General features: G+C 37.5%; 1 protein-coding gene across 9 annotated transcripts in view; it reads left to right on the top strand.

Annotated features, from left to right (window-relative positions):
- ZNF385B (zinc finger protein 385B) overlaps positions 1–14,890 on the top strand; it is a 407,440-nt gene that overhangs the window by 266,699 nt on the left and 125,851 nt on the right. Inside the window, exon 1 of one of the 9 annotated variants that reach the window (XM_055289892.2) lies at positions 3,497–3,515. The exons of 7 other annotated variants lie outside the window; for them this stretch is intronic. The gene's annotated coding sequence lies outside the window, so the exon portion shown is untranslated. Of the gene's footprint in view, positions 1–3,496; positions 3,516–12,596; positions 12,615–14,890 lie in introns of those variants that run through there. One more of the 9 variants, XM_055289896.2, reaches the window with a different exon arrangement.

Raw genomic sequence — 14,890 nt, 5'->3', positions numbered from 1 at the left:
TTAACTCAGAGATATTTTTTAGCCCACGCTGCTCCTTATTCAGGATAAAGCAGATAAATATCTTGCTCAGAGCCAAACAGGGATACTTTAGATTCTGCTTCCATCGACTTTCTACTTCGTTATTTGCACTGACTCCTAAAAATATTGAGAAGGATAAACAGAAAAGTTCATTTAATTGTACTGAGTTCATTTATTGTCCTGAGCAAGAACAGTACTCCCTATCTGATTAGTATCACTTCTGATCTGTATTTTATCCACAGAAAGGTACAGTTATGTTTTTCCCCAAACAGATTGTGGTTTACCTATATTTTCCCTATTGTAAAATGCAGTTTATGTGCAGGATTCAAACCCCTTAATTCAGGCCTGAGTCATACTTCTGTCATCACCCTCAAATTGTTAATTTTTATTTGCCCGTTCCTCATGAGTAAAGATTTTGTTATGGATCTTAAACAGCATTATAGTAAAGGAGTGATTTTAAAAGTCATTCCTTTTGGTTCACAAGGATACCCTTCTGTGAAAAGAGAAAATAAAATAGATATTATAATAATAATGCTATACTTTTTATCAAGTTATGTCAGAGCTCATAATTAACCTTATTTTTATGGCATTTTGGCGAGTTTGTTTTTATTCTAGTTCTCGTATTCACAGAGACAAATGTAAAAAAAATTAAGACTTTATCCAAAGCCACATAGGCGTTAGATCTGAGTAACTTTGGCATTGCTGACACACAACTTGTCTTTTTCCTCTGAGCTTACTTAAAATATTTATGAAGCCTTGAAAGCTTTCTCATCCGTTTTTTATTTTTCCCTTACAGAGTATTGATTTCTATTTTTTTAACTTCAAAAATTCACATAGCACAATTGTTAAAAAGTTCAAAAGTAACTTTCTTAAATTTAGCTTTTAATCTAAATTTTTATTTTTAAAAAGACTTAACTTTACAGCACATGACATAACTAATAAATAAAACAAACAAATATACATCAATGTTGAGCACAATGATAAATTTTACTTTTGAAAAGTTTGTTTTCAATAAAAACTGAACCTATCCTTTAGTTTTTTGGGGTTTTTTTTTGGTTTTTCTTTTTTCCTGGTAGCTGCTGGCCTCACAAAGTATTGTTAGCATGTCAGTTTGGTGTTTTGGCAAAATAAAAATTTAAAATTATACTATTCCTTTCATCCAAGTCTAAGTGCTATTGCTTAAAATTTTTCTTCCAGAATTTTTCATGTGAAATTCTTGGAGATTGAGTAAAGATAATAATTCAGATCTATTAATAAAGATTAATTGCTGCTAGAGATACACTGTGAAATGCATATGCAACGTCTGAAAAGATATGTTACGGAAGATATGAATTCGCCATTCCTAAGTCATTTTCTTCAACTTTAAAGTATCAACATTTATTAGGTTAACATCAAATACTTGAGAGCAGATTCTTGAAATATTGACTGAATCTGAATTCTTGCTATAAGATTTGAAATATCTGAAAATCAAATATAATTGGGGAAATTCCGCTACTTTATTATTTATTAAACAGTCCTGGTAACTTTAATGATAGCCACATATTTTAAACAAATGATTATCTTTGACAGAGGAATTATAAACGAGAGCCTCATTCAAGAATTCCCTTTATTCATGGCTGTTGTTTGTCCGCCCTTCTTTTTAGTGGTACAGAATAAACAGGGCTTAGTGGGAAGGGGAGGCCCGTACAGTCTAGCACACAGGCCTTGCACAACCTCAGTCTTGGTGGTAGTATGGGCAGGTAGGAACCAAAATCCCTGAGTTGGAGGGGTTTTCAGGTCAAAGCTTAGAAATGACATTTCCCTCCAAACTGAACTCTCCTTCTGTGTTCGTTCTCCGTGATAGGCCTTTCCATCTACCCAAGCTGGAAGCCTTGCTGAATAGTCCATTGGATATTAGCCCTGTCTCCAATCAGTTGTCATGTCCTATTGAGTCTACCTCTTTTGTCTGTATTCTTTTCTCACTACAGCCTAACCCTCAGTTCATACCCAAATTGTCTCTCACATAGGTTACTATGATGCCTTCTACTTGAACTCCTTAGCGCTATCAGCCTCTCTTTTCCCACCCAGCCTTCGCCATGAGCTCCTCTTGCACATATAGATAATTTATTCTCCAACCACTGATGTTCATAACATGAAAGCTTCATCATGGCATGCCCTTATTTAAAATCTGTCTTTGACTCTTCACTGCCTTTAGGACAATTCTAAACATATTAACCTGACTTACAGGACCTGCATTGGTGTGATCCCAGCATACCTCTCCAGGAACATTTCTTACCCCAGAGAAAACTTTAGTCAATACTGAAAATCTTTCATTTCAGGACACCGTGCTTATTCTGGCTTCAGGTCTGGCTTTATGTGTAGTTTTCTCGAAACATACCTGGATCGTTTCTTCCTCTTCTTCTATCATATACCCTTTTGCCTAAGTAAATTCTACTCTTCAAGTTTTCAGCTTAGACCTTACTTTTTCAAGAAAGTCTTACTGGACACCTATGAAAGAATTATGTGCCCTCAGCCTATCAGTATTTTTCCTATTGCTACACTATCACTCTGTATCTTAAATATCGTGTGTTCAAATAAACCCTTCACAAGGCAGTTAGCTCCATGAAGGCAGGGACTGAAGTTTTCTGGTCCATCATTATATACTTAACACCTAGTACACTGTGTGGCATTTAGCCATCATTGAAAATCAGTTGGATTTTGAATACATGGATTTTTTTATTCATAAATTTCTGAGAAGGCCAGGTATTATTTTAGAATTCCTAGACACCTCAAAGTTCTCTGCCAGAAAATGGAAGCACAAAGTGGCTCCTGGCCCACCTCCTGTCCTGTTCAACCAGAAGGTAGACACCCTAGTCCTCACTGCCAACCTCCAACTACATTTCCTGAAAATAGCCACCCTGAGGCCACTCCCAGGCCCACACAGGTGTTGCCCACCTCACAGGAAGGGAATTGGAAAAGAGACCTACACAGGACTTGGAAGTAGTCCGAGGGCCATTAGGGCATCGATTTACAGAATCCCAGGAGCCCAGGATGTGGTCTAGAAGGAGGGGTGGGGAAGGCATAGACAGTGTGGGCCGATCCCTTTGGCCTACGAACTGGGTAGGAGTATGGCCAGAGGAGGGTTGTGTCTAAGAGCCCTACTACAAGCAGGAGATGATCTGGATTTGTTCTAGAGATTGTACTCCTAGTGTATATTTGTGAAAGTGTAGCATTAGCAAGAACTGTCTAATGTTGTATTTGTGAAACCCCATCTGAAAATACGAATAGAACTTAAAGGTTGTAACTGAATCTTTCCTAACTAACCTTTTAATTGTTTGTATTTCAAGACCACGTGACTGTGTGTTCTGTTGTGTTCTGGGAAGCAGTTTCAAGTACTTATTAAGAGTACAATGTGGAAAGCCAAAACAGGGATATGAGTTGTGAGCTGGATTTTGTTCTAAGTTGTCCCTTTGCTGGCTATGCAGCCCTGGGCAGAGTGCCTCATCTGCTGAATAGAGGTAATCTTCCTTCAGGCTTGTAGTGAAAGTACATGAGGTTAGAGTCTTTAAAAGACTTAGCTTAAGTAAATGCTCAATAGATCACAGTGCTGTCATCATCATCATAATCACTGTCATTATTTTTACAGCTGTTATTCCTCATTGTCCATAACTATTGTAATGACCTTGGGCAAGTCACATAACCTCTCAGAACCTCAATTTCTTCCTCCATAAAATGAGATGTTTGGAGCAGAGGATAACGAAGACTTTGTCCAGTTAAGAGCAAGGACTTTCTGGAGTTCTTTCTCTTTCAGTGTACACTGAACTTGAACTTGACCCCACAAGCTGTGTTTAAATTGTTAATGGAAGTTAGCTACTATGTGTGTAATATCACAGTATATTCTACTTTAATCAAAGATAGCATGCAAAAGCTGAAAAAACCTGGATTAAATATGCAGTTTATGAAACAAGTATTTGCTTTATAGAAAGATTCATTGTAGAGTCCCTTTTACTCGCAGGCTCTTCTAGTACATTAAAAATAAAATTTGATTTAAAAAAAGATATTCGGTTTGCCTGCAACTTTTCAGAAACATACGCAGACATTTTTAATCCCCTTGAATCACAGAATCCCTCGTGAATTGATTAACTCTGATTCCTCTCTCTGAGAAATGAGCATGGTTGCAAATATTTGCGTACAATTCCTGGAGAGGGGGTGGTCCACGGATCCTAATTTAAGAGGCCCTGGCATAAAGCCAAAATAAAGAGAAAACAATAAAAATGGAATATGTTGAGGATATTATAGGCATTTCTAAATGCCAGCCTCCAAACAACTGGCTCTCTTCAGAATCAGAGAAACAAAGATGGAACTAACATTTATTGAATGCACACTGTGCCAGACACTGTGTTAAGCGTTGTATAAGTGTCCTTCCCCTTCCAAATCTAAAAAAGACAGGTGTTATTTCTGACGAGAAAATTGAGGCTCAGAGAATAAGCATTTCTCCAAAGTCTTTTCACTATTAAATGGTAAAAGCAAAATTTGAACTGGGGTCTGGCTCTAAGGCTATGATAAAAGGCCCTAAGTTCCTTCACATTGATTCCCAAGCCCCCAAATTTTTATTAAAGAATAGATCACAGAAATGTACAGATTTTTCTGCCTTAGTGAACTCACAAAGGAACCAGCTTCATGTTGAGAGCCCATCCTTTCCCCCTCCCATGTTCTGTGCCATCAGAGCTGGGAGGACTTGCAGGAGTGGTATGTTGGTGTTGGGATGGGGCAGGGCAGCAGAGAGCTGAGAGATGATGGACTCTCTTGGCTGGATATGACTCAAAAGTTCTGATCCCCTACGTGCCCCAGTAAAGTTTTCCAGCTGACATCTGTGTTAAAGAGTTGTCACCTGAGGAGCAGAGAAGTGTCCAGTCAGACTCAGAATACCTCATTTGCCAAGTATCACATGAGAATAGTGAAGACAAGCCCCATTTGGAAAAGACCTGCTTCTAGGAAGATTTATTACATAGGGGTCATGTTGCATAACATGGGCTATGTTCAGGATACTCAACTCCTCCTTGACTCATTCACATTTCATAAGACAGATAATCCCTTCAAAAAGGAGGGACTAAATGAGGAAATAAATGAAGGGCCTTATATGAATGAGAGAACAACCTAAGTCTTATTGGAATTCTTTCTTGGACTATAAGCCTTGGTGCTATAAGCCAATATTGACCTTTCTTCATAAAAAGCTTGACCCAATACGGTGCAGAAAGCACTGTGCTTTGCACACTTGAAGACCTTATATAGTAAGGTGAGTTCTGTGTCCTCATGTTCTAACCTGTCAAAACAGAACATTTGTGGTGATTTGGGAATATGCTCACAAATACATTTTTGGTTTCAAGTCATTTTAAGATATGCTATCTTATCACCTAAGCCTTCACAACATGTCCTAGAAAATTATGCTGTTTTCACAGTGATATTAAAGGCACCGTGAGATTTGGTATTTTATTTAGATTTGCCTCATGATTTCCCACATGATATAGAACTGCTTCATAAAGTTACTTGCTGTGAAGTATTTCAGAGCTTTATTTGGCAGTAATCAGGAAGATAATACTACTTAAGAATGTTTAAGAGTAAAATATGCATATTTAGGAGTAACTGACATCTAATAAGCAATTTTTCTTATATGCTATGGATGGTGCAAAAGATATTTTACTAGTGTAAAAATGATACCTCCTTATATTAGCAAGGCAGGCTAACGTAGTGTTAGAAGTATGGACTCTAGAGCCAAACTACATGTGTTTGAACCCCAGCTCTGACGCTTGCCTGCTTCAGGATCTTGGGAAAGATATTTTGTCTTTCTGTGCCCTGTTTCCTCATCTAGAGAATGCAGGTAATAGCAAGTTCTTCCTTTACTGTGTTAATTTGAAAATTGGGTGAATTAATATACATAAGTGTATAGAACAGTGTTGGTGCATAATAAATGTTATGTAAGTGTTAGACATTGTTATACAAATGAGTAAAGATGACTAATATACTCTAGGTGTTAGATGGCTTAAAAAATAAGTTAGTTTATCCTCAGTTTAGGGTAAGTGTTTAAATAGAGTTTATTCTCATATTGGTCTTAAGAAAGCCCTAACTAAGACCTCTGCCATTCCTTCTGTCCTCTTATATCAAATCTGAGTATCAATTAATGGCTTCACTGACATCTGTGGGCTGAGGATCCTCCCGTACCTGTAAATGGAAATGTGTACTAAGTTTGATAGATTTCAATTTGACAGATTGAATAAATACCATTTCTCACACATACCCAACATATTTTTGCCAAACGTATGTCAGCCCTACTGTGATAATGAAATACCACCATACTTTAAATGTTGCTAACTTCATAGCAGCTTTGAATATGATCAGTGAATACTGAGGGAAAAAATAACACTAATACTATGTGAGAAGTCCATGAAACCATTTGATTCTAAAATTGTATTTTCACATTTGAAAATGCTGGATAAGTGTGATCATTCATTCATTCAAAATATGTATTGAGTACCTACCATAGGCCTGGCCCTGCTCTAGAAACTGGGAATATAGTTGTTATCCCTGTGGAGATTATATTTTAGTAACAGGAGATAATGAACAAGTAAACAAGTAAAACATGATCATTTTAGAGACAAATAAGTGCCATGAAGTAAATAAAACGAGCAGTGTAATAGAGGGAGGGGCTCACTGAGATGATAACTGAGCTGAGGCACAACTGAAATGGGAGCAGGGAGCTTCATGCTGAGGGAACAGCAAAGGCAAAAGCCTGAGATAGAGTGAATGTGATGTGTTTGGGAAAGAGAGAAGAAGGAAGCTTAGATCTTGGGGGCTGGGGGAAGAGAGGCAGTACTCGGTGAGGTTTTGGAAGTAGGCAGGGGCTTAATTAAACATGTGGTGACTGTAGGCCATAGCAAGGGGTTTGATTTTATTCCAGGTGCTGTGGGAAGCTGTTCCACTGGAGCGACATGATCAGATTTGTATTTTTAAACAGTTTGCTCGGCTGCTGTGTGAGAACCAAATGTCAGAGACCATAAGTGGTCCCAGAAAAATCCCTTAAGAGCCATTAGCTGTAGTCCAGACAAATGTTGGTGTCTCGGACTAGTATGTGACAGTGACATGGACGGAAGCAGGAAGATTTGCAGCCTATGTTGGAGGTAGAGACAACAGGACTTGCCAATAGTCTGGATGTAGGTGGAAGCTAAAGAGGAATCAAAGAATCACATATTTTAAGGTCTTGCTGAAGTCCTGCCTTCACAGTGAAACTTTCTCAAGCTCTTCTAGCCCACTTTTGTCTCTCCTTTGATTGCAGTGGCTTTCGCGCTGACAATATGTGCAAGGCATTGTTCCTGGTGCTTAGAATACATTAATGAATGAAACAAAGCTTCCTGCCCTGTGAATGTTTTGATCTGTCCTGTACCACTTCTATATCTGTGCAACTAATTTACATTAAATTTTATGTGTCTTTGTATTAGTCTCTAATTGTTTTGGATATATCATTTTTGTTCTCTGAATAGAAAAGCACCTTTAGGACCAGTGACCCCACTTTTCAATTTACCATAATGTCTTGCTCAGTGATGGTGGAAGCAAAAGTAACAGTGAAAATATGTTTGTTTGTTTCTCCCCCCACAGATAGCTTGTTTCTAGGTTTGCCTGCTGCTTTAAATAAGTAAACTTGTGAAAATCCAAGATTGTAATTCAGATGATTAGAAGGGCCATAATTTTTTCATTAAAAAAGATTATGGGCCTGGCACGGTGGCTCAATGCCTGTAATCCCAGCAATTTGGGAGGCCAAGGCAGGTGGATCACTGGAGGTCAGGAGGTCGAGACCAGCCTGGCCAACATGGCGAAACCCTGTCTCAACTAAAAATACAAAATTAGCCGGGTGTGGTGGCTGGCACCTGTAATCTCAGCTACTTGGGAGGCGGAAGCAGGGAGAATCACTTGAACCCAGGAGGCAGAGGTTGCAGTGAGCCGAGATCGCACCACTGCACTCCAGCCTGGGTGACAGAGTGAGACCCCATCCCCCCCCCCAAAAAAAAAAAAAAAGATTATGTACTCACTCGAGAGTTACTCTAAAATAACAGTTCCCCTCCCCAATGAATGTAATTAAAAATTTGTCAACAAGTCATTATGCATTTGTCAGGGGGATTCGGATGAAGGAACTGAAGCTGAAGAATCAGAAGCCATAGTCCATTTAAAATTAATTCAAAGTGAAGACATGAAAACTATAATTTAGAATTGTAAATTAAAAAGAAAATTATTTCTGAGTCCTAAAAATTCAAATATGTGGACTTTATAGAGGACTTCCATTTTCTACATTTACAATTTATAATCAACAGTTATAAATTAATTCTTTAACCAGGTCACGTTCATCCTGGCAATGAAAAGTAACCATTCGAATACACAACTAAGTTGGCTTCAGGTTATGGCTTTCTAAGTATGTCTTAAAATATAAAAAAAGAAAACAAAAGTCATGGCTTTATGTTTTGCAAGGAAGACTGAGTATCTTCATAAACACTCACAGGCTATTGACTCCTTTTCAAGACCCCTTATAGTGGGGTTGGCATTGAGGTGCTATTGCTAATGCAATGCTATATCTTACACAGCTGTCCTGAAGGTTAATTAAGCTTTTGAGGACTATCCCAGGAATTATTATTTCCATGAAAAATGCTTCTAGATTCTAGAGTACTGACTTTAAGCCAAAATTAGGAACATACTTCATTTATAAGAGGTCTTAAACTTGTTTCTGTAAGTCTCATAATCCATGTACTCTTTGAAGATGATCATAATTATCAATGAGCAATAAAACCTTTAATCAGGTAGTATGCAGCAGCACAGTTCTTATATTAAAAACACAGATGCTTCCCTTATGCCTGCATTCACTCAACACATTCATTAAGTGCCTTCTCTGGGCAGGGCCCTAGACAAACAGCAGTAAATTAAGTCTGATCTCTAAGCCAGAAGAGCTTAGAGCTCTTTGGGGAAGAAGACACATGCACAAGTAATACACAATCAACAGTCTTAAGTAGTGTAATGAAGATGTAAATAAAATGCATTGCAGGTTATCAACAGTCTTAAGTACTGTAATGAAGATGTAAATAAAATGCATTGCAGGTTATCAACAGTCTTAGTACTGTAATGGAGAGGTAAATAAAATGCATTGCAGGTTCAGAGGAAATCAAAATGCTTTCTTCTGAAAAAGGAGGGAAGGCTTCGTGGAAGAGATGGCATTTAAAGTGTCACTTGAAAATGGAGAGAATTTAAAAGGAGACAAAAAGGGAAGAGCATCCTGGAAGGCATGACGGCATGAAAAAAGTGATAGAACTCAGAAAGCGTGTATGTACAAGAACCAGCTAGTGCTTCATGCAGTGAACATTTCTGGAGCAACTACCAAGTGTAAGGCACTGTCTAAGGGGCCAGAGACAAAAAGAAAAATGAGATGTGGGGCCTGTCCTTGAGAGATAATTTGGTTTAATAAATCTTATAAAGTGTGAGAAAACAGTTTTCATTTAAGTTTGAGGTTGGTGTTGGATGCTGAACTGCGGCATTTGAATTGGATTCTATGGTGATGGTAATAATAATGCTCACCATTCACTAAATCCTTCAGTGTTCTAGCCACCATGGTAAGAATTTACATGCATTATTTCCTTCAGAGCTCCTCATGAGATATGATTACTGTTTTATTCCTACTTGTCAGCTGGGAAAATTGGGACTAAGTCAATTAATTTATGTAATGTTTCCCAGCTGGTAAGTAGCAGCGTAGCGATTTAGACAGGTGTATAGTATTACAGAGCCTGTAACTCACTGAGGGGAGCCACAGAAGATGTTTGAGTAGGATAATGATTGATTTGAGCTGTTCTTCTTAAGAATTCATTTGACTACAAGGGGAATACAATGATTAAGGAATTATGCTTGTGAACAGCTAATGAGGACCTAAATGAAGGTAATGGCAATGGGTATGAAAAAGGAAAGGAGGTGACAGATGTCATAAAGCTTACTAACTGGATTCAGGGACAAGGAAGAGGGAGAAGACAAATACAGCTTCAAATTTTAGAGTCTGCATGTAAGGAAGTAAAGACCAGCAGAGAAGAAATATCCTTTAGGGAGTGAGGTGAGGGGATAGGGGCAGGGAGGGGATAAGGGCAGGGGCAGGGAGGCTGGGATAAGTAGTTTAATTTTGTACAAGTTGAACTTGAGGGAAAATGCAAAAGTTGAGGTTAGAAATACAAAAGTTGAGCTTGGAAAAGAGGTGATTTAGAAATGGGATTATATTCTACCAATGGTAGAGAGGTCAAGGAGGACGGATAGGGGCCTTCAGAACTCTAGTTTTATTTTGCTGGAGAAATCATAAGCCAGATTACAGTGTTTATGAAGTGAGGGGATAGTAAAAAATAGAGGAAGGGTAGGCTACTCTAAAAGAAGTTAAAAGGTAAGAGCAAATAGTTGGTAGACTAAGAAGCTAACAAGAATGAAGCAAATTTTGTTTCCTTAAGAATGGACTGACTAAAGAAAGATGGTGATTGATAGGGTAAGGTCTTATAGAGAGTGTGGGCTGCATTAACAAACTCAAGGTGATGACTTAGCTAGGTAAGAGATGCCTGGTGCCTCCTTTGGATCCGTCCAAGCTCTTCTCATCTTTTAGATAACCACTTAAATGTCACCTCTCTGTGGAGCCTCTGTCTCTCCTGTAGTTTTCCCCATAGAGGCTTAAGTGTTCCTTATCCCATTCTCCCACTGGTCTTAGTACATACCTGCACTATGGACCAGTGGTTCTCAAACATCAGCATGTTTCAGGTCATGTAGGGGGCTGGCTAAAACACAGATTACTGGGCCCCATCCCCAGTGTTTATGAGTCTGTAGATCTGGAGTGAGGCCTCAGAATTTGCTTTTCTAACAAGTTCTCAGGTGATGCTGATGCTGCTGGTCTGAGGACCACACTTTGTGTACTACTCAACTAAACTAAAAATATGTGAGACGTACAAATAAAGAGCTTGGGAGTTCAAGGATGCACTAGTATTCCAGACCTGGAAATTTTCTAGAAAAAATACTCCAAGAATCAGTCATGAGTCAACAGCAGGTAAGAAAGAATGAAATACTTCTTCATGAAAGAAAAATATTTTGAAGAGGCCATCAACATAATCTCTACAGAGCAGAGGTTTCTTAGGGGAGAGCTATCATAGATGAAGACTTTTTTTAAGTGAAAACTACAGCCATGACTATAATTATACTGTAATCATAAGGAGTGCCCAATTGTTATTTGGGGGGAAATAAGTATAGAGCTAGCATACTATGTTTCATTTAGAATATTATTTTGTTATTATTCATAACTTAGATGATTGAGACTGGAAAAAATGTACCATTTCTAAGAGCTGGTTTTATAATTACCATTTTGTTTGCTGCATCTAATTATTCACTTAGGTTTACCTGTCCCTGATAGTTACTGTGCAAATCTGACATAAGCAGATATACTAAATCTCAGAACTTGGATAAATATAATTTTTTCTGTACGTCACTAAAGTGTTGGCTGTGGTTAGCAAATGTTCTAAGTTGCCCAACCAAAGGTGCAAAATCCTTCCTGACATTTGCAAGCATCAGTCATTTCAAGTTTCTTTTATTCGTTCAAATGCCCACTAAGCTAACTCATCAGTATCAATGACAACCAGCTTAGCATAAGCAAAACAACCATTCATTCATAGCCACACTGTGTAACATGGATATATCAGATGCTTTATTCTGACAACATGGTCAGATGCCACTAGATGCAATGTTAAATTAATTAGATATGAGAGCAAATAATAAGTCGTTTTAGTTCCAAGCATGTATAACTTCAATTTTACCATAATACCCCATATAACTGAAATTAGGTTTTTGAGTTGAGATGCATACACATCCCTATTAATTTTATCAACATCAAATTGACATCTGCTCTAGTCTTTTTGAACTATGTGAATCTTTATTTAAAACCTAAAAATCCATAGGAAAGGAAACAAATTCTGCAGGCCTAATAGAATGCAAATAAATTATTCTAGTCTAACAGAATATAAATAAAGTTTGTTGTGGGAACACATTTCTTTTTGAAATAAAAAGCAATTTTAAAAGATTTAGTTGCCCACTTGTGGGGGAATAATCCCTTGACATATAAGTGATACTGAAAATTGCAAACAGTTGTGATAAGTAGATATTTTGAGAGAATTGAATTGCTTTGTTAGGAGGGAGACGTGGGTGTCAGTTTTCTTTATTTCCATTTTACTATGACAGAGTGGTAGTTCTTGAGTAGCTGGGAGATACTCAGAAAAATTACGTGAAAGAAAGCCACTTGTCAGTCTTTTAGGATATATTTGGTTCTGTGTCATCAGAAGGTTTTCTGCCCTCTCCCTGGAATCAAATTGCAAACACGATCCTCAATAGTAATTAGAGCTAAGCGGCAATTACAGGACGTATGATTTGTTCAGAAGCACTGCCTGCCGGCTGTTTCCTAGCACCACATTTCACAGGAGCACCAGGTTGAGATGATGGAATTATTTACTTTTAAATGTAACATCTCGTACAATGCTCAAATGCAGACGTGAACGTGGACTGTAATCTTAAAAACAAAGGTAAGCACTGCTAACTGACCCACATTTACACCTTAAGGAACTTTCTTATGAAATATGTGACAAAAATATAAAACAGGTCAAATGAATTTCAGAAAAAGAGAAAAATATCAGAATTAAGACAAATAGAATTTGCTAATTTTGCAACTCCTTTGTCTAATGGTATCTTGATTTTCCTAGCCTGTTTGTATTTCAGTTGTACTATTGAGCCACTTTACTAACTATAATGACGAGGTAACTGATTTCCCACATTTCTTTAACCTTTATGAGCTACTGTTCCCCTTTCTTTCAAAGTTTGTGTCAGAATAACTACTAGGTAAAAATGAGATTCATGTTCAATCCAACTACGTTAGAACTCTCTCCTTTTTATCTTCTTTTCAGAAAGTATATTTAAGCTGATGATTATACATGTCCAAGAATCCACATTAAGATTGACAGAATAGTGGCCGGTAGCCTGTAATCAAATTGGGTGACGTGGGTGATTTGCACTCTTGTCACATGATTTTTATGATAGGCACCATTTCAAGTTTTAATGTTCTATCTAGTTCACGTCAAAGCTCAATGGTTTCATGTTTGTTTAGACCCTTGGGCATAGAAATCTCTCTGGAAACCAGGTAAGTTTAGCTCCTCAAGAGGGAGTATTGTCTGTTATAAGAGTAGGTATAATTTGTATGTATACAATAGGTACTTGTGAAATTCTCATTTCTATTTTAATGTTATCACTTTATTTTCCCCCACCTTTTATTTCCCTCACCTTACTCCCCCCCTTTTATTTCCCCCACCTTACTCCCCACCTTTTTTTTTTTCAATTTTGCCATTTGTAAAACGTGAATAAATATATTATCAGAAAAGGACTCAGGAACTCTTGGCACCAGGAAGATGTTTTTATCTTATAGCCTCCAGTGGGATTTCAGGGGGTTTGAAAAATATTGAAAGAGCATCGACTTCTTTTATTCTATCTTATTCATGGGTTAGAAGTGTAAACACTGAGGGTTCAGTGGACTTGCAAAAAATGAATAGGTTAAAGCCAGAAATGCATTAATTTTTCCAAGGTCCTTGAGACACTGATGTGTGACCTCTTGGCAGACAATGTTGCTAAGTTTAGTTATTACATACCTGATTTAGGGAAAATTTTTTGTAGTGCTATATTCATCATGGCCTTTGTTCTCTATGTTTGCTTTTCATAGAATTATTTATCCCAAGCATCGTTTTCTTCATCAGAAAAACACGGGATGATCATAAGCCATGTAAAGTTTAGAAAACTACTCATTGTGGTGTGTGTAAAAGATATGTAAAAAGTTACTTAATATATGTAAAAGCACCTTGTGCTGTCCAATGAACTGGTATAGTATTTGTATAACCCAGGACACAATGATGAATTTCCATAAAAATATACCATAAAATTCTATGGTGCACTCAAGTTTCTAACTTGTCCCTCTCCTTCACATGTATGGTAGATACCATCGTGGGAGCATGTAATAAAAACAATCCTCAGTTGTTGCAACTGACGTGACTACTGGAGACAGAACTAGAGATATGGTCTAATTTGTTAAATCTTGTCACAGGGACAAACTTGTCCTGATACTACAATAATCTTGCTATTAATCTTTTGATTTATAGAAGCAAATATTAAAAACAAAACTAATACAATGTAGTTGCAAAATAAGGCAAATGACAAATTTTATGAGTGCTTTCTAGTTCCCTGGAAGTATTATGGTGGGAGCCAAAGACAAAGAGACGAAAGAGGCACACAGATAGGTACACAGATGTACAGAAACAGAGAGAGACAGAGACAGAGATGCTACATACAGGAGAGAAACAGGAGAGATGAGAGAGGCAGAAAAGACAGGTGGGAAAGAGGGAGACTATGGAAACAGTGATTAGAGAGAGTTAGAGAAAGAGGGTGTTAGAGAAAAGGAGACAGAAATACAAGTCAATCAAAGTTTGGAAAGTTGTAGAGATTGTGCGGTTTTGGAACTTTGGATTCTTTTTGCATTCCTTTTAGCTGGAAACATGCTTTCTCAAGTTAAATACATTGAGCACTAGGTCCATTTTTGTGAATTGTTTACTTTCCTTTGGTGTCTTTTAAAGCAAAGGGAACTTAACAGTCTGTTTGAAGTTCAGAAGAGACCAATAGTTAAAACAAATGTTTTAAAAGAAAATATTTCCATTCCTTTGTTGCTTTATAAAGCAAATGATTGAAAAGGAAAATAATGAGTGCTGTGAAGAAATGCTCTACTTTCAGTGGGACTTCTTATGAAAAAGTCATTGTGGCCTTG

The sequence above is a fragment of the Symphalangus syndactylus genome, chromosome 8 (assembly GCF_028878055.3).
Source record: "Symphalangus syndactylus isolate Jambi chromosome 8, NHGRI_mSymSyn1-v2.1_pri, whole genome shotgun sequence".
Taxonomy (NCBI): domain Eukaryota; kingdom Metazoa; phylum Chordata; class Mammalia; order Primates; family Hylobatidae; genus Symphalangus; species Symphalangus syndactylus.
Note: the sequence above shows the minus strand (reverse complement) of the source record. Positions and strands in the feature narration are given on the sequence as shown.